General features: G+C 43.3%; 1 protein-coding gene across 1 annotated transcript in view; it reads right to left on the bottom strand.

The window, feature by feature from the left end:
* Positions 1-25,822, bottom strand: part of LOC141765712 (G1/S-specific cyclin-D2-like) — a 184,646-nt gene that overhangs the window by 94,640 nt on the left and 64,184 nt on the right. Inside the window, exon 2 of the mRNA XM_074631907.1 lies at positions 15,306-15,544. The gene's annotated coding sequence lies outside the window, so the exon portion shown is untranslated. The remainder of the gene's footprint in view (positions 1-15,305; positions 15,545-25,822) is intronic.

The following is a 25,822-nucleotide window of genomic DNA, read 5'->3' as shown; positions in this document are numbered from 1 at the left end:
GGGTAAGGTCATTCGGAACAGCTGCTGATAGACCCGCAATTCATCTGGAGTTCAAAGAGTGCTCGGGTCGGTCAGTGTCGTTCCTGTTTGTACTTTACCGAACGGCAATGTCATCAGGCGCCCTGCCTTGTCAACAGCGTGGGTGGCAGGGCAGTTAGTCCGCCTGTCAGTCAGTCACTTTTTGATCTGCTATCACAGCCATCTAATCAATGCAGCCGAGCCACAGAATGGAAGTTCAATCCAAGTTTTTTTGGCCTGGACCTGTAGTAAATGTAGCACACTCATCATCAGGGTTTCCAACTTTGGGAGTCCCTTCAAATTAACTTGATTTTTCTGGACAATGAAAAGAATTACACACACTACATTCTAAAAAAAAAAGTGAAAGAAAAGATTTATTTTCCTAATTATTATCCATAATTACTGTGACTGGATAATCAGTGCATGAGTCAGTGATCAAAGAGTCAGTGAATGAAAGTTACCTGGGCATAATACACCTGACATTAACTAAATGTTAGCCTAATCCTGCTTGTGCCCGCTATGTTATGTTTGCGATATTTGCAATGCACAAACATCTGGAACAAGGTTCAAAGCAACGCGCTCCGCACTCCGGCGCCACTTCCCTGCATTCGCCCCTGTCTGTCATTCACACATTGTTTTCTCTCTTGTCTTTGTCCCATTTCTAACACCACGGTCTGCTTCAGATCTTGTTTTCCTCTCTCTCTCTCTCTTCCACTCTTTCTCTCTCTCAGCTGACTGGCTGGCACACCTTTCAGAGGGCAAAGTCCCCGAATGAGAAAACAGAAGAAAAGACACGCGTGCACGCACACCGGCGCGCAACTGAACACATGTAATCATATGCAAACACCGGCATGCGCACTGGGGTGCAGGCACGTCTTACGCGCAAACCCATTCACAGATGACTATGCGCACGGAGAGGCGAACCTGCGGCGTACACACACAAGCACACACTTCCAAAGTCCTCCAGCGTCATGCCTTCCCACCCTACACTTGATAAACCCTTGTGTGAGCCTGACAAAGCAGGAGAGGGCACTCAGCAGCCTTTGAACACTGGAGCAGGTTGCATAAGACGGCTCAGAGTACCACTGGACTGTATTCACACACTGAGTACTGTACCCAGTACTGTATGACTCAGACAAAACATTCAAGCAATTAGATCTGAATGGGTTTGCAATTTCACCTCTAATACATTGTTAAATCATTCATGACGATCATTAATATGGTTGTCAGTGGTATTTATACTATAAAGGTCATTTTTGTAGTTCTACAGCCCAATTGTTCACAGAGTAATCTGCTCCATCTGATGCTAAAAGTGTGACGGATCGACCGAAGCAGACTGGAGGGTAAAGCATGATTTGGATTTGACTTCTAAAATTATTCACATTCCATTGCATTATACAATACAAATAGAAACAAATGTATCAGCATCATGTGGTGCTGTTTCCGCTGAACAATAATAGACGATTGTTGCACAAGAAAATGTCCAAATCGAGGAAACAACAATGTGAATTGCATGAGTTACACTGACACTTCATGGTCTGGTACCCTTAAAACAGTGAAGTAAATACTACTAAGAGAGTCTTATTCTATGTTTTTCATGTGAAAAGAAAGTTTCTGATCAGGAAGTTGGCTTTAGTTTGTTTCCTCTCAAAGTCTAATGACACTTCTCCGGTGGAAACTCCAAAGTTTCAGAACTGTGACCGCAACGGATGTTAGGCAAAGCATTTTTCATTCTGTTTTTTAGAGAAAGGTGTCTTTTTGAGGTCAAAATGTTGCACTTAAGGCTGGGCAATATAACGATATATATCGTCAAAACAATATAAAAATATCTTTTGTATATATTTTTCTACATCGTTTCTATCACGATATAGGTTAGGCCTATATTTATTTATTTTTTCTCTACAATTTCCAAAATTGCAATAAACTGGCGGCAAAGAACGTCATGTGGTCAAGCAGGATCATGTGTAATCATGATGGTTAAATTTGAGTGAAATTGCTGAAAAATCCTGGTTAACTTTTGCAGGGAATAGCCAAATCTAATTGCCATCTCAACGCCACCAGGAAAAACACCAAAATAATATTTGTATTTGTATTATTTTTATGCATTTTAAAAGTCATGCTTTACTGGAGGCATTTTGGCCGTCATACATTTTATGCAGGACTAAGTTCCTAGTGTCTACATCCATAAGGAATGAATGGAGAAGTTGTTGAAGTTCAAAGCAGCAGTTTCCATCCTTGAAGAGGAAACCAGAGCGCTCTGTTTGTCATTGATGTCATCGCCAGCAAACCACACTTCAAACTGGTTATGAGGCAGCAGGGGTATTCACTCCAAAACACAGAGGGCCTTATTTGTTCAAGCTGCACACTCCGCGTGTGTCTCTGTGCTTCTACCAACACTGTGCGCTAATGCTCCCCACATCAGACTTTCTCAGTGGCCTCTGTCACATATGACTGCCATGCGTCGCCATCTCCATCTCCATCCACCTCACCTCACCTCCAACGGGCTCGGTCAATTAGTACGTAGCATGGAGAGCGCAGAGCAGGCTTCTGAAGGGGCCTCCCAGTGGGGGATGTGAACAGACCGGCGGAGGAAACAGAGCTGTATTTACTGAAAAGCACATTTGGGATGCGCTGATAGTAATCTGACTTTAATTTAACGGGTAAAATGGGGATGTGAGTGCATGCATGTGTGCTCGTATGTGTGTATAAAGCTCGGGGTTTGTGGGAGCCCTGCGCTGAGTAATTGAGACCGTATTTCAAACAGCCCAGACCAGATCTTGACTCAATCACGTCTGGCCCCATGGATGGGGTAGACCAGGGTCTACATCATTGTTTGACAACGTGTATGCTGCAGATTGATTTTCTGGTTCCAGTGGAAAGGGGCAAACGGATGTGAAAGGGAGGTACAAGATTATGGATTGTGAGGAAGGAAGTAGAGAAAAGCGTAGCATTTGGACCATGTGCTGCAGTCTGCATTGAGATTTTTCTTCTCCTTTCGGGGATGACAAAGCCCAGAAATATGGAATCTATATCTTGGTTCACATTTTGAGTAACAAGACTGGCATTCACAAACTCTTACATTTCCACTCAGATGTTAGTTATGATGTTGTCTTGTAGACTAAAAGAGAGCAAGATGTGAAATGAATTGAATTATTGAACTGCTTAATTCCAAATCTGTAAAATTGTAAAAGCGAGAGAGGAAATCAATTACCTAATTATTGACTGTACAATCAGCATATAAATCGCAGAATGGGCCACTCTGGGGTCTGAGAAGTGAAGCCAATGCAAAAGTGCCCTAAACCTGCATTCTCCTCTGGTTGCAAAAATAAGTCTGATTGCATAGAAGTCTATGAGAAAATGACCCTACTTTTCACTTGATTTATTACCTCAGTAAACATTGTAAACATGAGTTTATGGTCTCAATCGCTAGTTTCAAGTCTTCTTCAATACAGCATGATGTTCATTTAGTACATTATGGTCCCATTTAGAGTCAAATAGACCATAAAGTAGGGTATGCTTTAGGGCGTGGCTACCTTGCGATTGACAGGTTGCTACCACGGCGTTGTCCGGTCTGGGAGTTGTCTGTGTTTTTGTCTTACAAACTGAACCCTTGTTTTAAGTTCATAAAAGTTAATTATGACCTTTTTGGTCGCCTAAATTGTCTTATTCAGTGTTCGGTACTTAACTCCACCCTCTCATGTCACTTCTGGTTGCAAAAAAACAAGATGGAGAAGGCAAAAATGCCGATCTGGAGGCTTCAAAGCAGCAGTCCACAAACCAATGGGTGACGTCACGGTGACAATGTCCACTTCTTTTAGTCTATGATAAATCGACAGAAATGGTTAAGGAAACCACACCATTAAATGTGATGCAGAGGTGGTTGGATAGAGAGAGCTAGGAGGTCTGTGAGTGAGGCAGAAAGAGAGAGAGGGTAATCAGTGGTTGTCTGGTAAAACTGGGTCTGCAGTCTGCTGCCTTCATCTCCTATAGAAAAGAAACAACTAATCATACTTGGCACAGTGAAACCGCTAATAACTTAGAACTTTTTTATGATTATTTAGTGTTAATCTGAAACAGCCGCTCAGTTTCTTTGTCTTCCTCTGTCTTGACGTACATTCGGTCTCCTATGGGGCACTTGCGAAATGACATGATTACCTTCTTTGTCTTTCTGGTTTTACTTAAAAAGCAAAGACCATTCTAGTTTAGTTAGTGTTGTGTTTTACAGGACAGACTCCTAAACAGAATGAGACACAGCTATGATCAACACTAAATGCTGAGAGAAGGTACTTACAATACTGCTGCCAGCTGTTCACTGGGTATTCCAGGAGTATTCGTGTTTACACCATTGAGCCTATTGAGGAATACAGCAAGTGGGTTAAATTGACCGACGGATAGATCTAAAATCATCTGTTACTACTGTATATGTTAAATTACTGTAATTTGTATCTTTTATACTTATCTTTTTACATTTGTTTGTAAGTCTATGAAGTCTAAAGAATAGGTCAGAAATTGTTCTTTCACAAACTGAGAGGCACTCATTTTAAAAGCAATCATATATTGATCTCTATTAAAATCAGAAAGGCAGATGCTAATACATTTAGCCTTTCCTTGGGACAATGATGCTTGTTGCTCACATACAGTATGTGGTGCTATAGCTAAAGCCATAAACAGCTGATATAAGGTTACTGACTGATGCATCTGTGGAAACTCTGTCGGCTATACAGAAGTTTAAAATTCTACAAACATTGATACAAGACGTTTTTCCCCCTTTTGTCAAAAAGCCCACATTGCGTTGGTTGCAGTATACCGTGGGGACAGGCAGTGGTTTAAGCTGTCCTTTACAATATTCAACATTTGGGAGGACCAATTGTGCTGTTATATTTGTTTTCCACATCTGGCATGGAAGGTAGCAAGCTAGGCTAACAAGCTTACATTTGGAAAGTGCTAACATTAGCACTGATTCCCACTAACGTCTACTTTTCGTTCATGCACCTACTGGGTCATCAGCAGCTCCTGCCCACCACATTTACTAAAGCTTTTGCACCTGTTTTTCAGGTAAGGTGCTCTGTCTCTTCATTGCATATGCATTATAGGTGCATCTAGCGGTGAGGAACCAACTGAAACTTCTCCCGTGTGCCAAGCGTGTAAAAGAACTACGGTGGTTGAGGCGAAAATGCGAATGGCCCTCTCCAAAGTCAGTGTTTGGTTTGTCCGTTCTGGGCTACTGTAGAAACATGGCGGCTGCCCCCATGAAGAGAGGCTCCGCTTCGTATTTAGATATAAACGGCTAATTCTAAGGTAAAAAAACAAACACAACTATTCTTAGTTTCAGGTGACTATACAAATATACTTAATATTATATTCCATTTCTGCCAATAGTTTCCCCTAATACCCTTTGGGGATAAATAAAGTATGTCTTCTTCTTCTTCTTTTCTTTCTAAATAGTACACACTGTTCCTTTAAGGGTGGGTCGGGAAAATAACAGGAGACATATTAACACAGGATGATTATGTATTCCACTGGATTTGCTGAGGTCACGCTATTTGTGACTGTCAGTTTTGAAGGGAAGAAAAGGAGCTGTAAACAGGGTAGATGGGATTACAAGAGTCACACGGAAGGTTGTAGTGGCAGAAGTAAACGTGTATTAAATATAGGATTATACTGTATGTAACATAATCTTGATTATTAGAGACAAAAATAATATATACACAATATGAAATTACTGTGACGCAAACAAATAGGGGACAGGGAATTGTGTTTTGTTTTCATCAAACATAAATGTGAACTGTAAAATCACTGCAGACTGCAACAAAACTCGCTAGTCGGTGAAGTTAATATACACCATGGCCGTTTCCTAGCCCTAACTATGTGGTTGTGTTGCCTAAACCTAACTTCCTGTGAAAATGGAAGTATATTTTGAAAGGACACTATGCATGTAACGAGCGTATATTAACAGGCCGTGCCCGGTCCGTCCAAAAGTAAGGCAAGAGGGGTACCTCATGCATTTCTCTCCGATGCCGAGGAATACTGACCAAGCTGCGGTATTTGACGAGTTGGGAGTGAGAATGTGTTGCAAAGACATGAACACATTTGAATAAAATACAGACAGGTAATCCAGTCGGCCAGGTGATTTGTATTGGTCTGGATTTGGATCAGTGTTTGGATTCAGGAATTTCTTAACATCGCATGACATTTTTTATATATTTTTTTCTCATGAACTACTGTACTTGGATGAAAGTAGGCCTACAGTGTACTCTTATGCAGATCTGGATCCAAATATATTAAAACCATCTATTATCATAATAAACTGAAGAGACTGTTCAGTCTCTGTGAAATTACAGTATGCACGCTCTCTTTCTCTCACAGTAATTTTTAGTTGCATCTGTTTTTGTTTGGTTTTGTTTTTTCTGATGCCAATCGCCACAGCAAAGCAATGTTGGCTTTTTAAAGGAAGTGAAGCACTTAACAGCTCACATTCAAACTCCAGTGACTTTCTGGAATGTCTGACGTAAGCACAAAATTAATAGCATGCAACAATGAAAACTATGTCTCAAACATTTATCAGCTGTTGATATATTTGAGTCTTTTCTGAAAGAAACATTTTCAATCAATTAGTTCAGCTGACAGCAGGATTATTTCAATGTTACCAGATTTTGTGCAATTATAATGACACAACAAAGCACTCACCACGTATCCATTATCTGATTTCAAACACATGATCAAAACCAACACACAACATGGTTTGAGTTTCACATCTTTAGGGATCATCCCACACTAGCTTGGAAACTGAACTGTGCGTGGGTGGGTGTGTTTCATACTTCCAGTTTAACTGCCGTACTACCTGTAGGCCCAGGAGTTTTTGTTCGCTCCTGTCTTTGATCTATGCTCAATTGTGGCAGAATGATTGACCTCAGTCAGACCTGATAAAACATTCCCCACCTACAATTATTCTTTGCGATTCACATGAAGAACACGTTATTCACAACAGGATGATCTCAAGAGTCATATAAAGGCTCCATTAAATCCAGGCAGTGTATCAGATTTCGGCTGCTGGGTTAGAAATGGCAATTCTCTTTGCACTGCAGGAATGCAACACAGATGCAAGTACTCAGCAGGGTAATGTATACAATATGAAAGCAAAAGAAACAAACTTATTATACGAACCTGGTTACCGGTTTTACGGGAAGTTCATTAAAAAAAAAAAGAAGAAAAAAAGCGGTAACAAAGATAAGATGTGAATGAATGTATGAATACGTGACCTAAGGTTTTCATAATGTCAAGCAACATATGAAAACAGTTTTCCTCCACCGTGACGTCAGATTATTATACGACAAAATGCCATAACATCCTGAATGTGCTGTGCACTTTTTTTCCTCAGTCAAGACGTGGGTAGCTGTACAGAAGGTGGTGCAGATCAAACACGGTGGCCCGGGGCAGCTTAGATCCAATTCCACTTTGTTACAGAGGCCTGCATTTATTTTCTGACATTTACCATACAGTGAAGTCAGATGGAGCCCTTGTGGAAGAGGCCCCTCAGTCGGAGTCTCCCGAACCAATCAGCGGACGAATAAAGGAAAGGGGCGACTTCAGCCGGCACGAAAAGGCCCCGGGAGCATCTGACTTCCATTGCAAAGCCCAGCCTGTGTGTTCCACTTAGCCACCGGTATTTTGAGGAGATGCACGGCACCGTTTACCAGAGCCCCGCACTCAAACACACATGATGTCATTGAGGTTCTATCATTACAGGCTGCAGATGATGCTGTGTCGGGCCGGGTTAGTTCCCACGCTTGTTTTTTACAAACTTTACTTTGGGCGCAATAACACACAGAGGCTTCCGGCTGACACATAAGGTTGCGTAAGGAAGGAGAAGAGAGAAATCCAGAGGGGGAGATTCAGAGAGAAAAAGTGAAGCTCGAGTCAAGAGTTCCTGATTTCTTTTTTTAATTCCTCTCACGTTACAATCCATTTCACAGCATCTGTCTGAGAGTTTCGTCAGTTCTCTAAGGAGTTTCAAAGGCAAACAGCAGTGAACTAGTTCCTGAAGACCCTGCTGAACAAATTAAATCTTTGGTGACTGCTCACATTTCCTTTCACTTAAAGTGGCACTACGCACAAATTCCATAATAACCTTTCAGCATATTGTAATTCAAGTGTTCTGAGTGAAAACTAGACTTCTGCACCTCCTTATGGCTCTGTTTTCAATAAAAAAATCTAGCCTGTGACGAGAGACTTTGGCCAATCACAGGTCAGTTCAGAGAGAGAGAGAGCGTTCCTATTGGCTGTTCATTCAACGGAGGCAGCTGTCAATCACTCGCAAACTCCGATCAAGCGGTCACACTAGGCAGCGCTGATCAAATATAAATTAATATTCTGTTACTGTAATGCCTATTTATCATGTAAAATGTATTCAGGAACATCTTGTAGTGTACTGTTTAGCTGTTAAATGACAAAATTTGCTCCGGCTGGTGGGCGGTGCTCGGTAATTCCTCAACTGATCTCCACATGGCTGCTGGGTCACAAACTTTCTCATTTTACAGCTAAACAGTACACTACAAGATGTCTCTGAAAACATTTGAGGCGAGAAATAGTCATTACAGTAACAGAATATTGATTCATATTTGATCAGCGCTGCCTAGTTTGACCGTTTGATCGGAGTTCGCGAGTGATTGACAGCTGTACAGAGACGGCAAAGCACCAGCTCGGCACTGATTGGCTGTTTTCCTCCGGTCTGTGAAATCTTGCGGATGCCATTAGGAGCACCGGAGGACACAGAGAAACATGATTTTTTCAGATGACCCGTCTCATGCACTACTGTCAGTATATAGTCTCTAATCATATTTGCTCAAATTCTACCTACTTCAGCTTTAAATGACCAATCCTAAACAGCTATCATCATCTGTTATGAGCAACGCGATACATAAAGTATGCACAGTGAACACAGCAATGTGTTTTTTCCCAGCTGGCTATTACAGGTTTACAGTATAAGTGGGTGGTAACTTCCAGATAAGCTCCACTGTACTTCACCGCATTCATAATGTGAACAAGCAGCTTCCTTGAAACATCTGAGCACTTGGAAGGAATTCTTCACTTAAGATAAGGAGTACAGGTAATCTGGCCCAAATAGGCCATCTGCTGTTCCCACAGCCAACAACAGAGGCTAATAACACGCTGCATCCAATCAGATTGTACCGGAGTCAGCGCGAGATAAAGGCAAAGCAATAAAATGAAACAATCTGGCGCTTTGACACTACAAGGAAGAGAGCTCGCTACTTCGCTGTTGAGCTGGGGGCAGGAATGTGCTCTTTGAACCAGCTTTATTTAACAGCGGAGCAGCATGCGTGCAGCACGCCCTGAGTCTCCGAGCTGGCCCAGGGACCGTTTGCTCCTGGCGTGGGCACGTCAGACGCGGGGCCACCGGGTCAGGGAGCTGGCATCCTCACCCCTGGCACAACTTGCTCCCCTCGGGGGCGTAGGGGCTGACACCGGGCTCATGGGGAGCACCAGACAGACAGGGGCCTACCAAACAGCTTGTGACCATAACCAACAGTGGCAGAGAACAATGAATGCAATTATTTACAAGAACACAGTCCAAGTCTCTTTTAGTCTCTCCCTATTACGCCTGTTTACTCCCACTCTCCTTTTGCGGGGCAGCATGGAGGGGCTGTGACCCTGTCGGTACAGTCGTCAGCAGGACTTTTCACAGTGCCCAGGGCTACCCCTGCTATTCATGCTCCACCGCCATCAGGCCTGAACAGGGTCCAGCTGCAGCCTCTCTCCTACCGACTTCACATTTTGATGAGAGGTCAACAGAGACGCATCAAACTTGAGCAGTCGAAGTTTGCGCAAGAGAAAAAAATTTATAAAACTGCATGAAAATGAATACGGTTTTCTTTAGGTACAGTGTTGAAGTCATGTGGAAACGATCCGCCAAGGGTTCAAACAATAATACAGTGGTGAAACATTACTTTCATGCACCATTAGGAAGGAATCTCTCTTTCTACTGGTTTTAACTGCTGAGAACCTGGTACAGACCAACAAGTTTCTGTCAGCACGTGCTGCAAGTGGTAGGGAGGAGCTGAGACCTGAGTGGGCAGAAAAGTCGGCCGAAGAACAAATACTATATTCAGCCTCATAAAATGGAATCATAACATATCATTTCAGGTAATAGTTTTTAAGAGGATATATTGTTTTTTTAACACAGTACAACCAATGAGTTAGGTCACTGATTGAGATACATTTGCTAACAGAAAATTATTATTTCTATGACTATTAAAGGTGCTACATACGGGATTGGGAACATTTCGACTGCCTCTCAACGGCTCTCAACATGGCGCATGACAGCTTAAGTGCTGACAGAGCTAACAGTGTTAACCTGAGAGGGAACCGGAGGGTGGGCGCTACGCTTCCACCATGATGCCGTCGGTTGGGACGGCGTTATCAGCTGTAACCACCGTATGAGAGCAGTGCAGAGCGGCGGCTGTGAGCTAGCCAGTGGGGCCGGCTGCACATGCAAGAACATGCACTAAAAGCATGTGCAGCCGGCCCGGCTATGTCAACAAAGCACAGAGAAGCTCGGATTACAACACACACAGAAACCTCATTCAAAATTCAATCACAAGAAATAAAAAGCCAGTCTTCCCCTTTGTCTTATTTAAGCTGTATTCACACCAGATGAGGCGGTGCAGCGGAAACATACAGTAATTCTTCCCATTCATTTTGAATGAGACGACGATAAATACTTAACAGAACTGGTATCGCTTTTATTGCTTAACTGTGAGTCTGTGACTGTTTGATTTCTGAACAACAGAATGAAATGTGCCTAGCCTTCAATAAACACTGTTGATGTTGGGCATTTATTTGAAAAGGAATACACAGGGCCACTTCAACATAACATAGAACTATGAAAGCAACCAACTGACCAAATGAGAAATGAAGAAAACGAGGGCATGAGGCAATTCAATGTTTCTTTGTTTAGTTTGATGGCGGTTGGCAGGCAATTCAATTGAATTCAACAACTTTATTAGACAATTGATGTATGTTTGTGCACCAGTGATTTGATTTAAATGATATGGCTCGTCTCTCGAGACATAACGTTACATTACAGGACCCGCTAGTGTCCACAGCAGTATCGATAAGCTTGGACCTCATTGATTTTGGGGTTTTGAGAAATTTGGAACCGGGTCCTTATAGAACCGGGTCTTGATCTCTATCACTAGTTATGAATTTGGGCTGCAGCTGCGGTGGCCGCACGGGGTGCCGAAAAAAACCTGCAGCGGCCTGTGGCGGAAAAGTAGAAACAGAATCAACTTTTTGAGAAATGCAACACTACGTCACGCTACGGCGACGTTAATAGTCTCAGTTAATGGGCCATTAAAGTGACTCACTCACACCGCCGCATAACCTTTTGGCGAATCGCCGCAACGCCTTATCTGGTTTGAATGCAGCCTTAGACAGTTACGCTAAATATATTGAATTGCTGGCATGATAAAGTCATGTTGAATAAATGCCATCCTAGTACTGTTCAGTTTGAATTATTAGTATACATTACATTTTACACTTATTGTGACTGATACCCCAGTGGAACAAGATGGCCTCCCCATCTCCTCCACCCTGAACCAACTCCAGCTGAGCAAACAACACACTCGATGCGGAAGCTACAGAAGAATAATAGCGCCCACGACTGTACAATAAGTGTACATTCCTGCTTTACATGCAAACAAAAAAGCAAACATGCACTCTCTCTTTCGTACAACCACAAATACACTCGTACACACATACAGTAGAGACAGTTCCATTTTTCTTTTCCCCTGTGGCTCTTGGCTGTGGCCCTTTAGGAGTCTCCAGATGAAGAGAGCGTGGAGTGTGGCAGAGGGTCCTTCCATAAACAATAAACAACAGTTATCTTGTGTGCGGCCGTCTGTGTCAAGAGGCACACGAAGCCAAGCCCAGCATCTGAGAGGCGTCTGCTCCTCTTTCCGCCTTTGGTCTTGTCTCTTTCAATGGCTTATAAAAGTGTGGATGTGTGTGTGTGTGTACGCCCACGGGTGTGTGTCTGTGTTCACAGCACAGCACAGGGCTCCTCTGTATTGTATTCTGAAGCTGGCTGGAAGTAAAAAGGCAGAATTAAGAGTGGCGGGGGCAAGAGGAAGAGGGCTGCCAGCACACTGCAGAACTGCAGGGAGCTCCCCCAGATCCCAGCTGCCCAGGACTGGCTGAGAGCTTCAGGCGAGTGCCAGGCTTCCCTGGCCCTCGTGGAGGTGGGCCAGAGAAAGTGGGAGGAGTGGGAGGTACACGTCAAGAAGAAAATGCCAAAAATAATGTCTGGGCCTATATAAAGAAGGCCTTGGGATACACACAATGCTGACATACACAAGAAAAACTCAATCTGTTGGCAGGTGGGAAACATCAGGGGTACTTTTTTCAGATCTTTTCACAGAGAACAAAACAGAGTTTTCAAATTATAATCAGCTATATAAGGTGTTCATATTTTATGAAGCACTCAACTTCCTGAGTGGCCCAATGAAATGGTCTTCCAGTATTGGTAGCCTGCCCTTAATGCCTCAGCTTCTCCACAGGGGCTGGCAGAACAGTGGAAAACAAAGTTTATCTGGAACTGTTTAATGCATTATTTGTCTAACAATCAAGGAAGTGAAACAGATAATTATAGCTTTTGTTGGGTCGATGGCCAAGATAAGCCAGAGTTCCGAACCATTAACTGGTTGTGCTTTTTCTGGCAAACACTGAGTTTGTAATGCAGAATGCGCTGCGAGAGCCCAAGCAGCGAGCTAGAAGATTGTGAGGTGTACAGGGCTCCTTGAACTGCCCAATGCCAATCAATCAATCAATCAATCAATAAAGTCTTCAGATAAAACTCTTGGGTTTTTCAGCGTTACACTTAGTAGTACTTTAATTCAACATGAGATACTTATCACCACAACAGTTCCCACCCTCCTATCTCTTGATCCGCTTACATCAAATAACACGACTCAATGAAAAATTGAGGCCATTAACTATACAATATTCAAACCATATGTAAAGCCAACGTCTGATCCGACTCCCACCACTCACTGAAGGGAGTAATGCCGTACGAGCGTCCAAAGTGGAATGTGGGCTCTACTGTAAGCAGTAATAATTACAGCTCAGGCAGGAGCCTGTGGAAAACCCCCGGCTGGTCTAGACACTTTTGCCCTCGGAGCTGACCCAGGAATCGACCGGGGCGCTAATCACGGCGCTTGGCAGACAGCGGCGTTTTTTCCATAGGGTCCTCAAAGAAAGCTCTTCCTCTACAGAGGCAGGTAATCACAACAAGAGCACATCCCGCCCCGGTAGCAGGCCAATGAATGCACGCCTGCTTTGTCCACTCCAGGAGGAGTTGGGCGACTATTTCTGTGCTTCTGACAGAAACAAATAACCCCTGTGTCACCCTGCTTGTCAGCCTGCCTGCTAGGGGGCCGGTGTTGGTGGTGTTCGTCATTGTGTGCTTCCACCCTGGGGCCAGTGACAGGAAGTGAGCTCCACTATGACAAGGGAGAAACCCATTTACATCGACAGGCTCAGTCTTAACTCACCAACACTATATAACGGTGATGGGAAACTCAATTCTGAGGTGTTGAAAGTTCAGAAATAGGACTGCATATGGCATCATTCTAGATCCTGTGAGTTAACGGGCTAAACTTAGAGTTCCACGTGGAAAAATAAGAGAAAGAAAGAGATACACCGTATATTCAAGCTGCTGGAATTCTCTTAATACCTCTAGTTTCCTGCCACACACGTTTACAGCATTACCTCCAACCACCAGGGTCCCCAGGTTTGCTCTCCGGGTCAAAGTCCTGACGTACACTGCCTGCGTTTTCCTGTAACCAAACCTTTTCCTTTGGACACCTGGACTTTATTTGTCACGTCCAGAGGGGGCCATTTGGATGCATTTCATTACCACTGCTGACACTCTGTTCTCTCTGACATCTTATTACATACGACAGCTACAATGGGAACGGATTGATGTCAGGGATGCTATTGTTGGACATATTGTTCCATTGCTGTGAGGTGATGGAGTGTGAAAACATCCCACATAACAACTGGGTAAATGTATTACAATGATGGAAGAAATTATTTAATTAATTAATTTACTTATTTATTTTTAACAGCTGTTTACTACTGACCATGTATGGATGTGATATGATTACTGTCTCCGTTGTATGGCCTGGCTCAGGTTAAACCCTGTATTGTTTGCTATCATCACGTGACAATCAATTATTTTTCTCTGCTCTAAAACAGTAGTTGCCAGTGGCAGCCATGATACATCCAGGGCAACAGCACAGTGAAGGCTACTATTTTGGAGTGACGAAGAAGAATTGATTTCTGGTTAAACAAGTTGATTTTTTCTGGGTTAATAAATTATGGTATCGGATCGGTGCATAGAGTGGCGTACTTTCCGTTATCCGATGCCGAATTTGGGGCAGTACCAGACGCATTTCTGATACTGGTATCGGTATCGGAACAACTCTAATATTAAAGTCTGAAAAGTGACTTATTGTTGGATATTAATGTTTTTGGTTTCGGTGCTGATGAATAAAATATTCAAATGTATAACAACATCAAGACTAAAACTTGACTAAAGCTTACTTTTACATTGCAGAAATTGGTAAATCTGCACCACATTGTCACTTCTTTTAATGTGATTATTTCATTTCATTTGGACGCTATGTGAACGTTAGCAAAGCATCACAGAAAGTTGTTTATTTCACAACGAGGAGCCGAAGCATTGGTGGAATTAACACCAACTGCCAACAGTTCTCACAGTTCCAAACAGGAGGTCCCAATTTCAGTGGCCACCAAATAGTGTGGTGACATAAATGTGGAGGACTTAGTGACAGATCTCATGCCAGACTGCTTTTTCTCTTCCCCACAACTCTGAGTGATCTGAGTGATGAATGTGCTTAAGCACAGACCGACAAACTAAATCTTTCTCCCTCCCAAGCTGAACCCCAGAGACAAACCCAGAGCAGGTATGGAGCTCAGGTGGAAGCTGACTGCAAATTTGTTCTATTTTTCATGCAGACGCACACACACACACACACACACACACACACACACACACACACACACACACACACACACACACACATGATCTATTGGAGGCACACACAGCAGCTGTTTTAACTGAAAGGGACTTTAACATTCAACAACCACAAGAGGACCTGCTCAGTGGCAGGACAAGTTGGCCAGTTTACAATCTCCAGGTTGTGTAATCAATACATAATAAGTTAAAAAGTAAAGCCATGACTTACGTTAAAAGCTTGCGCTGGTAACAGGTGGGCTCAGGTATTCGCTGGTCATTTCAGCCATGTTCATGATGTCACTCAGGTGCGCCAAGAAAGAGCAGCATGCCCCAAGCATGAAGTCTTAATGTATGTATGGCCGAGACAGGCTGTGTGGTGCTGCTTCTTTCTGCTTTGCATCGCATCATTCCTCTTGTCTTCATAAATACTTTCTGAGTGGAGTTTGACTTCAACATCTGGATGGCTGCCTGTGATAAAAGAATACAGAGAGCAAATTTAGAATACACATATTGTTCGGGGGAATTCAAGAAAGAATTATTGCTGTTGACTGTGCACACTGACAATTTTTTTTTTTTTAATGTGTGTGCACTTAGGACATGCTTGCAACAATGCAACGTATCCTCATACAACGGTTCGTATATCTTATGAAAAGTTATTCCTCATTTTTTATGCGTGTTCCTATAAATGTCCAGCAACATGTGACGCACATGCTCCAGTCTTTTCAAAATAAACTTACGTCTTCACAGGAAACGTCTTGGTTAGCTTTAGGCAACAAAACTACTTAGTAAGGTTTAGGAAAAGATTGTGGTTTGGGTTAAAAAAAAATTTGGAAAAGGCATCATTTAAGTACAAAAGCTGCGTGACTAAAACTACTTAGTTAGCTTTAGGAAAATATCATTGTTTGGGTTAAAATAACTCTAGAAGTTGCGTAACTTAAGTACGGAAGTTACGTGACAAATGAATCAATGTTGACTTCTGGTTTCACGCCGCGTACGAACACCGGTCTCCTGGGTGAAAGTTCTGTGTTTATATGACTCACCCATCCACCCTAACTACCTCCCTCCGCAGTGTTTGTCACTCTTTATACTTCCTGATTCATGATTACGTGGATTAAATGTGAATTGATTTTGTGGGATTTATACGAATTATAGTGCATTGCTTTTTGTAGGTATGAAAATAATCAGAAACAATGTGAGTGCCTCTGTGTACATCCTCCTTCCCTCAGCCCTGTGGACTCCTGATGCCCACAGTGATCTAGTCCCTCTTAGCCAGACCCACCAGGCCTAGCCCACCCTGGCACTGGCACTGGCACAGCCAAGCTGACAATTATTATCTACCTCACTGCCCTTGGTAGCAAGCTGACGGGATGGGCAGCATTTGTCTGGCTGGAGTATACAGTATCTGTCTGCCTGCGGAGGGTCAATGAGTGCATCCTGACCCCCCCCCCCCTACCCAATATTAGACCAAAACAAACTCATCTACAATAAGTCTGATTTATAAGTCTAGTAAGACTGGTAACACAAGTCTGATTAAAAGCTTGTTTGGAAAGTGCTACTTTCAATAAGTTTTTTGTGGAAGTCAGAAAAAAACTGTCAACAAACAGCACTCTTATCATAGACAGAGGCTGAGGTCTACACAATGTGGCAGATGTGTGTATGCAGGAAACCCCGCTCTAACTGACAAGGGCTGTGGTGTGAGTCATCCTGGGATTTTCTGACAATGTGGTCTCCTGCAAAGCCTCCTCCACCTCTCCTCTCATCACCTACCACCAGAATCCCTCACAGTCCTCACCATTATCATTTCATCCTAGGCAGCAAGCAGAGAGTCTCACCAGTTACTGATGGTGAACCTGCAGGGATTAAGTTGCTACTTCCTGAAATAAACTACTGCCACTTTCATTTCCTCAAGCTCTGGCAACGCTATTGTATACCTTTATGACTCAACCACACAGTGACAAACACATCTGGGTCTGGCAGGGCCAGAAGCTCTTCCTTCAAAAGTGACTCAACTCTGACTTTATACAAGAGCCCTCATCTCAACCACTGTCAACACAGACCAGCCAGCAGCTTTCTGAAGACCTTTGTGACTCATCAGAGAGAACGCGGTGCTGAAGACAGGGCAGGAGCAGGCGGTAGGCAATACTGTGGAGCGAACAATAAAATGCCGATAATGACAGATATGGCCTGTGACACAGATGGGCCAGGACTGTTTTAGATAGACACCCACCTCACCAGGCTGAAATTGCAGAGTTGAAGGAAAACACTCAAACTGACGGATCAAAGAGAGAAGACTTATGAACTTACATTATAGCCTACAGATGGTGCAAAGTGGTGTTTTGGTGTGGTGATGCAGAAGACTGAGGGGATGACTTATTGTACACCAGTCATAAGTGGAAATGATTTTTTAAAAAGCTGTTCATGAAGGAAGTTCTCTGTGAGCCCCATCGCTAGTTCCATCCACTGGTACTTTGGCCCAAACTGTTAATAACTAAAGAAGTGACCGACACTCTTGACTCCTGAACTGGGAACGATCATTACGGAGTTAAAAATAAACACATTAGCTGCATATCTAAGTGAATCCAACTGGGGTTCTTTTTTAGGCTTGTCACAACAGTCTTTTTAGAGGTTTGGGACTGTGGTGAGGAGTGGGTGGCCCAGCCCTGACCCCCATTCATCTCAGTGAGATACAGTAGGCTAAGTTGTGGAGGAGCGTTCAAAGGCGGCGCATCCCACAAACATGAAACACACACAGCACACAGCACACAGCACACAACACACAACACACACACAGAGGTCAAGAAAAAGGCTAACCACAGAAGCAGGACTGTGTTTGTTGAAAACTTATCTATACACCGTGTCTATCTGTGCCGGCTGGTATCATACGTTGATCGCAGCTATACCTGCGAAAAGTAATGTAGCGTAATTTGTGTGTATCCCACAAAGTCAGTTTGTATGTAATCCACGTAATGTCAACCAGGAAATATAAAGAATGGCGAACGTTGAGGTCGGGGATGGATGGGTAGGTTAAAAAATACCAGGCTTTCACCCAGGAGACCGGCGTTGGTATACCGTGTGAAAACAGAAGTAAGGGTTGATGTATTTGTCATGTAACTTACATACTTAAGTAAAGCCACTTCTGGTGTTATTTTGAGGCAAACCACAATCTTTTGCTAAGCCTAACTAAGTAGTTTTGTCGCCTAATCCTAACGAGTTCGATCTCTTCCTAAACCTAACTAAGTAGTTTTGTTACCTAAACCCAACCAAGTTGATCTTTTCCTAAACCTAACTAAGTAGTTTCGTTACCTTAACCTAACCAAGTTCATCTTTTCCTAAACCTAACTAAGCAGTTTTGTAACCTAAACCTAACCAAGTCGATCTTTTACTAAACCTAACTAAGTAGTTTTGTAACCTAAACCTAACCAAGTTGATCTTTTCCTAAACCTAACTAAGTAGTTTTATTGCCTAAGCCTAAGGAAGTCGTTTCCTATTAAAACTGAAGTTTATTTGAAAAGACGGAAAAGAGCGGAAATTGACACACGTTGCTGGACATTCATAGGAAAACGAACAAAAAAGGAGGAATATCATATGAACCGTTGTATGAGAATATGTTGATCTGTGTAAACATCCACCTGGTTAAGAAATTCTGGCTAAGGAAACAGATGGACAGAGAGATGAAGAAATTCTCCCTATCTACACCTGTCTGGTTCTCCTGACCCTACATCCCGCTGGCACACCATATCACACTCCCTGATCCCACTGAAGCTCCTTCTGTCTGTCCAGTAGTTCAACTTCAGGGCAGGAAAACCCTGGCTACTGCACGAACAAAATGTGAATATTAACAACGGAGACAAGAGACAAATTCATTCCACTCTAACCACACTATGTCAACCACAAAATATGCTGAAAACATGACTGCACAAACATCATCCGGGTCCACAAACGGCGACAATCCACGAAGATGCGACACCCGTGATAACCCTTCCTGTCTCCATCTACAATCTTTAAGAGCTGAACACATCAAAGCTTGGAACAGTGCCGCAGTCTCAAAGTCCAAACGATCACTTGTCTCAGCTTGGATGTGATCCTAGAAGTTTTTGACATCCATGTCAACGAGACAGGCAGGCTCATTCAGACAAACTCGCTCCTTCCTGGCTCAGCTCTCTTGTTCTCACAAGATCCAATACATTCATAACCAAACAGTGGTCAACAGCAAGGACATAAAAAGCTTGTGATTCATAAGCAGTGCCAAAAGGGTTTTCCATAATACGCTAACTTTCTCTGTGATCACTCATTTTAAATGTCAAAATGTGTGTGTGTGTGTATATGTATGTCCTTGTCTCGGTCTCCCTCTCTAATTACAAACACAGAAGACTAGATGTACTTGTGTTGTTTATGTGCTAAGACAAAGTCAGTAACACATAAAATGTCAATGATTTCAGGCATTTATACACAAGTGAATTTCACGCTTCAGAGACGGTCTTTCAAAAATAGACCCAGCGCGTAAAGATAGCGGAGGGGGAGAAAAGAGCCGGGGTCACCCGTGGCTCATGGACCCGGTCGACACACACACATAAACCGGCTAGAATGGTAGAAGATCATCTCCGGCAGCCATGATAACGGAGCCAGAATGTGACGCAGACACATTCTATGAACATCGGTAAGCAAAGCAAAGCTTTGGTGAGCGGGCATATGGAGAATATGGAGATGTGGGGTTTTGTAAGGATTGGCAGATGGAAAAGGAATGGCAAGCTGGTTGCTCTGAATGAAGGAGCAAAGTGACTTGTGCTGATTAACAGTGAACATCATCATCATCTCAGTGCGCAGACATGCCACTCCACCTGAAACATCTCCTGTAAATGCAGCTCTGGTCTGACCATTTCAGGCTGGCCAAGTCGATATCATCTTCTGTTCATTATCTATAGCGTCTTTGTTATGCGTGCTTCAAAATGCTTTTTATTTTCATCATTTATTATTACTAACTTTAAGGAACAGTGTGTAACATTTCGAGGGATCTTTTAGCAGAAATGGAATATAATATTCATAACTATGTTTTCATTAGTGTATAATCACCTGAAACTAAGAATCACGTTTTCGTTAGCCTAGAAAGAACCTTTCATATCTACTTAGGGAGCTGGTCCTCTTCATGGAGTCCACCATGTTTCTACAGTAGCCCAGAATGGAAAAACCAAACACTGGCTCTAGAGAGAGCCTTTTGCACTGCAGTTCTTCGACACGCTTGGCACCATCATCCAATGTCTGACTTCCGTTGCTCCTAAGGTAGTGTTATTATGGTAAGGATGGCCTCTGAGCGAGGCCAACGGCGTTACCACGGTTTTGCACTTGGCGGCTCACGTTACCGCAATCTTGGAAAGGGAGGAGTGAGCGGAGGGGTATTCGTTTGCAATCTCTAACCACACCACTAGATGTCACCAAATCCTACACACTGCCCCTTTAAATTTCAGTGTATTCTGGTCTTAAAATGGTATTGCTTGTATTAAATTTGGGTTATTATGTTGTTTTCTACTTCCTTCTGCTCAGTCACTCGCATGTACAAACCCGAATAATGTCGGCGGAGCATGTAGATGCAGCGGCCGGTAGAACCCATGAACTCTGCTACATTTTTTGTTTTAATTTGTTGTCTTTATTACTTGAGCACATATAGATATACATAAAGATACAATTATCAACATCGGCAATGCACAGCTGACCTTAAGACGATCAAAGGCGTCTTCGGACCACCAAGCCAGACCTGCCCACCAAATGCCACCAAAACCAGAAGAAAAGGAGGAGAGCTGGGACGGGAGCTAAGCTAACCCAGCTAGGACCTAAGGCTATTCCACTACCCAGCCTGCTCCTGGTTGATGTCATGTCGCAGGAAAATAAGATGGATGAAATAAGACTAACTTAGCAACAGGAGATCGGAGACTGACCGCAGGACAGAGCACAGGACTCCGGTGGGACGAGAGGAGGTGGACTCTGAGTTAACATCAATGATGCTTGGTGCTCAAACACAGTCCAAGTTGATGGACAATGTTCTCCTGATGTCGAATTTTTTATGTTGAGATCGGCCCTTTTATCTGCCCAGAGAACTATTTTTGTTGCTGCTGTTTACATTCCTCCTGGTGCAAATCCAAATGCACTACTGTTTCTGTTTCATCTTTTGTTCTGTCTTTTCTTTCTTGTGTAACAAATGGGCTACAACTGTATTTCGTTGTACAACCCTGTGTTGCATAATGACAATATATGATCCTTCAATCCTTGAATTAATCTTCCTCTTTGTCTCTCTTTCTCCCCTTGTCTTGGACACACACACCCCATTATCTGTCACTCTCATCTCTTGGATTCTGCCTCTCACTGGCCCTTGGCAACATCTTGAATATTCATAACTGTCCTCTGATGAGCATGCTAAATGGGTGTCAAGATGATTTGGCCACATGACAGAAGTGGATTGTCTTTGATAAGCCCCGACTTGAACCAGAACAAGGCCTCAAGGAGGAAAAGAGCGGCCGAGAGAAAAGAGACATTGACCCCAGTGCGTTTTTTGGGTGCTTTGTTGAACCAATCAGAACCCGGGAAGCCGGACCGTTGGCGCTACGACTGGGCAGCAATGGAGAGGTCAGTAGGGGGGCGGACCCCCACGGTGGCCCCAGGGGTGAAAGTCATTGTCACCAGGCTTTAATGGGTCCCAAAATTCCTCAACTGACCAAAACCTGTGAACGATTGAGAAACGAAAGACATTTGTGATTCAAATAGGACCTCCGGGGGCTCCACCATGAGGTCTGCAGTTGGAAAAAGCTTCTCAGAGGAAACAAGCACTCTCCCATTCCCATTCCCGCAAGGATAAGCCAACCTGGTCCCCCCCACCCCCTATTTTGCTACATTTTCATATTTTTACATGACAAAACTACGGGATTTAGCTTGGTTTACTTCGACTTTAGGACAAAGCAGCATTCATTTGGAAAATGAATTATTTAATTCATTTGGCCATAGGGCAAAGTGAATAATCATGGTGGGAAAATAAAGCACAGTAACATGATTTGGTGTCTTTCCTGCAAAGGAATTCAATCATTAAAAAAAGCCAAAGTATCTGTTTGGAATCACAAACAGCAACATAGCTTGTTTGTTAGGGACCTGCATTAGTTTAACTGTACAGAGAAACGCCAATGTGTAATTTCAGAAGGTAATAATTTTATTTCCTTTGTTTATTTATTTATTTTTCCGCTCGTATTAGTTTGGCAAAAGCTTCACAAGCCACCTCCAAGCTCGACAGCAGAAATAATAGGAAACAGTGATTTCTTTATTTTATATTCCCTTTGGAGTGGTCCAACTTTCCTATAGGCACTTCAGACAAAGGCCAGAGCGCAGAGCTGTTTGCTTGTATATGTTTGCACTGTGCTGTGTGCTGCTACAGATGTGCAGGTCTAAATGGGAACCATATCTACCTCTTGATAATGTGTTTATGATTTAGGATGCAAGACTACCCATTTAAACGACCTTTAAGCCTCTGTTGAACACAGACAGGCCAGAGTTTAGGAGTCTTTGATCAAATCAGGTATTTTTAAAGTACAGTGATAAGTACTGAACATATGACATAAGCTCTGATGATGGCAAAGAATATGCATGATTTTATCCATCATGTAGGAATCCTGGATCCACTTAACTGAAGCGGTAGGTAGAGCGCTCTGATCTGAGTTTATACCCCTGGTCGCTACATAAATCCCATCATCCCGTGGGAGGAGTGGAAGGCTGGCACTGCAGGCTTTGTTTTCCTCTTGTCAGCTTGCAAACTCATCTGCCCTCACTGTCCTGTCGCACAGTAAAACCCTGCCCAGCCTGGAGGGTAGACAAAGACCACCAACCACTCTCGGACCATCCTATCCCACAATCTGCTACTGGCACCACACGTTTACCAGGAGCACATAAACATGTGCACGCACACATGACAATATAACCTCAGTGGAAATCACAAACCCGCTCCCTAATCTTCACTAAATCTGCCCCCCCATTTGGCTTTATCTGTCTTTTGTTATCAGTGCTGGGACTGGAGAATGGCAGGGGGTCACAAGGGTAAGACTTCTTTTCCAGCATCTGCTTAAATAGAGGTGGGTGGGTGGAGGTGTGGGGGGCAGGAGAGCAGAGCTACGCAGGACAAGGGGCCTCCCCTTACTCAACTCCTCAACCCTCCACACCCCCAGCCCCCGACTCTGATATTTTTGGAAGTCTTTTTTCCTTTATTCTGTCTTTTTTCCCCCTTTTCCTTTCCTCTAAAACCAAAATAAAGTATGTGATGGATGAGTGAGCGGAGGCAACACCTCCCCCATCAATCTAGAGCCAGTCGGGGTTTAGGGAGGAGGGGGAAGCCGTCCCTTCACAGAGGACTTCCAGAGGACCCAGCAGCATGCCCCCCATCATGTCTCTCTCACACACACATCCGCTGGACACACACATGCATGACCAGCCGTATCACCGAGTTGTCATGCGCAGCGTCCACAGATGCATGTTCAAAGCACATGAGTACACACATACAGGACAGGCATGAAATGACAGATAAGCAACTCTGCACATACACCCTGCCACAGCACGATTCACCAACCCCTTTACAGCCCCAATAGGAGCCCCGAGTCTATGGACCCCCCTATTCTCACAGACAGCCTGATTTCAAACCAAATAATGTAAAATTGCCATAACCCAGACAGGAAGGAGAACGAGCGAAGGGGGAAAAAAAAAAGAATGAATGCAAAAGAGAGAACAGGAGGGGTGAAGAAAGGAGACACCAAATGGTCCTGGTTAGTGGCTGCAGAGCACAGAGAGATCTGAACAACACAGTCAGTCTCTCTCTCTCTCTCTCTCTCTCTCTCTGAGAGCACCACCAGCACAAGGAGTAAATTCCAAGAGAGTGTCGTCACCAGGAGCAAGCGAAAGGCAGGGAAGTGGTTTTAGAAGAAAAAAGAAAACCCTGGTTTAAGCCTCTGGGTAAGTTTGTGGGTGGTTTGGTGGGTGGTGTTGTATATATACACTCTATATATACTGTATGTGTGTGTGTGTGTGTGTGTGTGTGTGTGTGTGCACGTGGGTACCTACACACACAGTGGGTGGGTAGGTAGGCGTTGGGGGGTTGATTGCAAAGGAGGTTGCATTCTCATGCTGTATGCACAAAGATACAATATCTACGTTATGCATTAAGAAACACATGCGTTATAAACTGCAGATGTGCACCGAATATAAACAATCAAAGATAATGAGCTGATGACAGCCTGATGGATTGACAACAGCCGACTGTGGTCCATGGGACCCATGACCATTCACTTCCTCTTCTGTCTCTTTCAAAAACACACAGATAAAAGGATAACCATCATACTCATGAAGACGAGAAGAAGGAGGGGGCAAGTAGAAAACACCACGTGTTGTACAACGGTGGCATACAGTGACTGTAAAAGGTTTAACAAAAACAACCCGACATGTATGGCTTTGCCTGCTTTCTTCTTCTTCTACTTCAGTGGTCTTCCTGTGTATTGCGGTAGATTGGTCCACAGCGCCCACTACAGTCACATCAATTATCGGACCCACTCATTAGCTGGGAGCGCTAAATTTCTTTTTCTGTGTAACAAAGATTCAAACACTCACATAGTTGTTGTTTAGACTGAATATGGAGCACACGTTAGAGGTGGCACAACTGCAAAGTTAACAGACTTTCAATGAAATGTCTTAATAGAATTAAGAGAGAAGATGTGTTTGTTCAAGCTGTAATTGATTCAGCTTGAGTGAACAATGTGAGCCAAGTTGCTGTGTGATTCCAGTTTATGAACCAAAGGTGACACGAAGAAAAATAAGACGAGAAGAAACTGGAGTTCAAGATAAGTTTTGAAATCAGTCTGGGTCGGAGCTATAACACACACACGCAATGGCACACTGCTCCCAAACACAAAGTTATGTCTATAATGTTGGTCCAATGGCTCTTTGTAGTGAGTAAACATGGACAGCAAAATACACTGTATCTCCTATTCAATAAGATTTCACCTATACAGCTGCTGATTGGCTTAACGCTGGCTGCACCTGATTCGACTATTATCAGCCCATTAAACCTGCAGTAGGCAGAATGTTTTTGGCATCATTGAGTAAATATTCCATAATAATCTTTCAGCATATTGTAATTCAAGTGTTCTGAGAGAAAACTAGACTTCTGCACCTCCTCATGGCTCTGTTTTCAGGCTTTAAAAAATCTATCCCGTGACGGGAGACTTTGGCCAATCACAGATCATGTCAGAGAGTGTTCCTATTGGCTGTTCATTCAACAGAGGCAGCTGTCAATCACTCGCAAAGTCGAATGAAACGGTCAAACTAGGCAGTTAACTACTAGGCTGATTGACAGCTGCTCAGAGACGGCAAGACTCCAGCTCGGCTCTGATTGGTTGTTTTCATCCGGTCTGTGAAATCTTGCAGATGCCATTCGGAGCACCAAAGGACAAGGAGGACACCGGAGGACACAGAGGCACATGATTTCTTTCAGATTACCTGTCTCATGCACTACTGTCAGGATATAGTGACCGTTTTATAAATATAACTTTTTTTAATCATATTTGCTCCAATTCTACCTACTTCAGCTATTAATAGGCGTTATCGGTCACTATAACCATAAATGGGGTCATTAGGGGCCTACTATGCCTACTACGTTGTAAAAAATGAAATCAAAACTTAAAAGCAACACGATTTAAATCTGAATGAAACATTATGTTTTTAACACAAAAA

The sequence above is a fragment of the Sebastes fasciatus genome, chromosome 4 (genome assembly GCF_043250625.1).
Source record: "Sebastes fasciatus isolate fSebFas1 chromosome 4, fSebFas1.pri, whole genome shotgun sequence".
In the NCBI taxonomy this organism is placed as follows: Eukaryota; Metazoa; Chordata; class Actinopteri; order Perciformes; family Sebastidae; genus Sebastes; species Sebastes fasciatus.
This window is presented reverse-complemented; position numbering and strand designations above follow the sequence as displayed.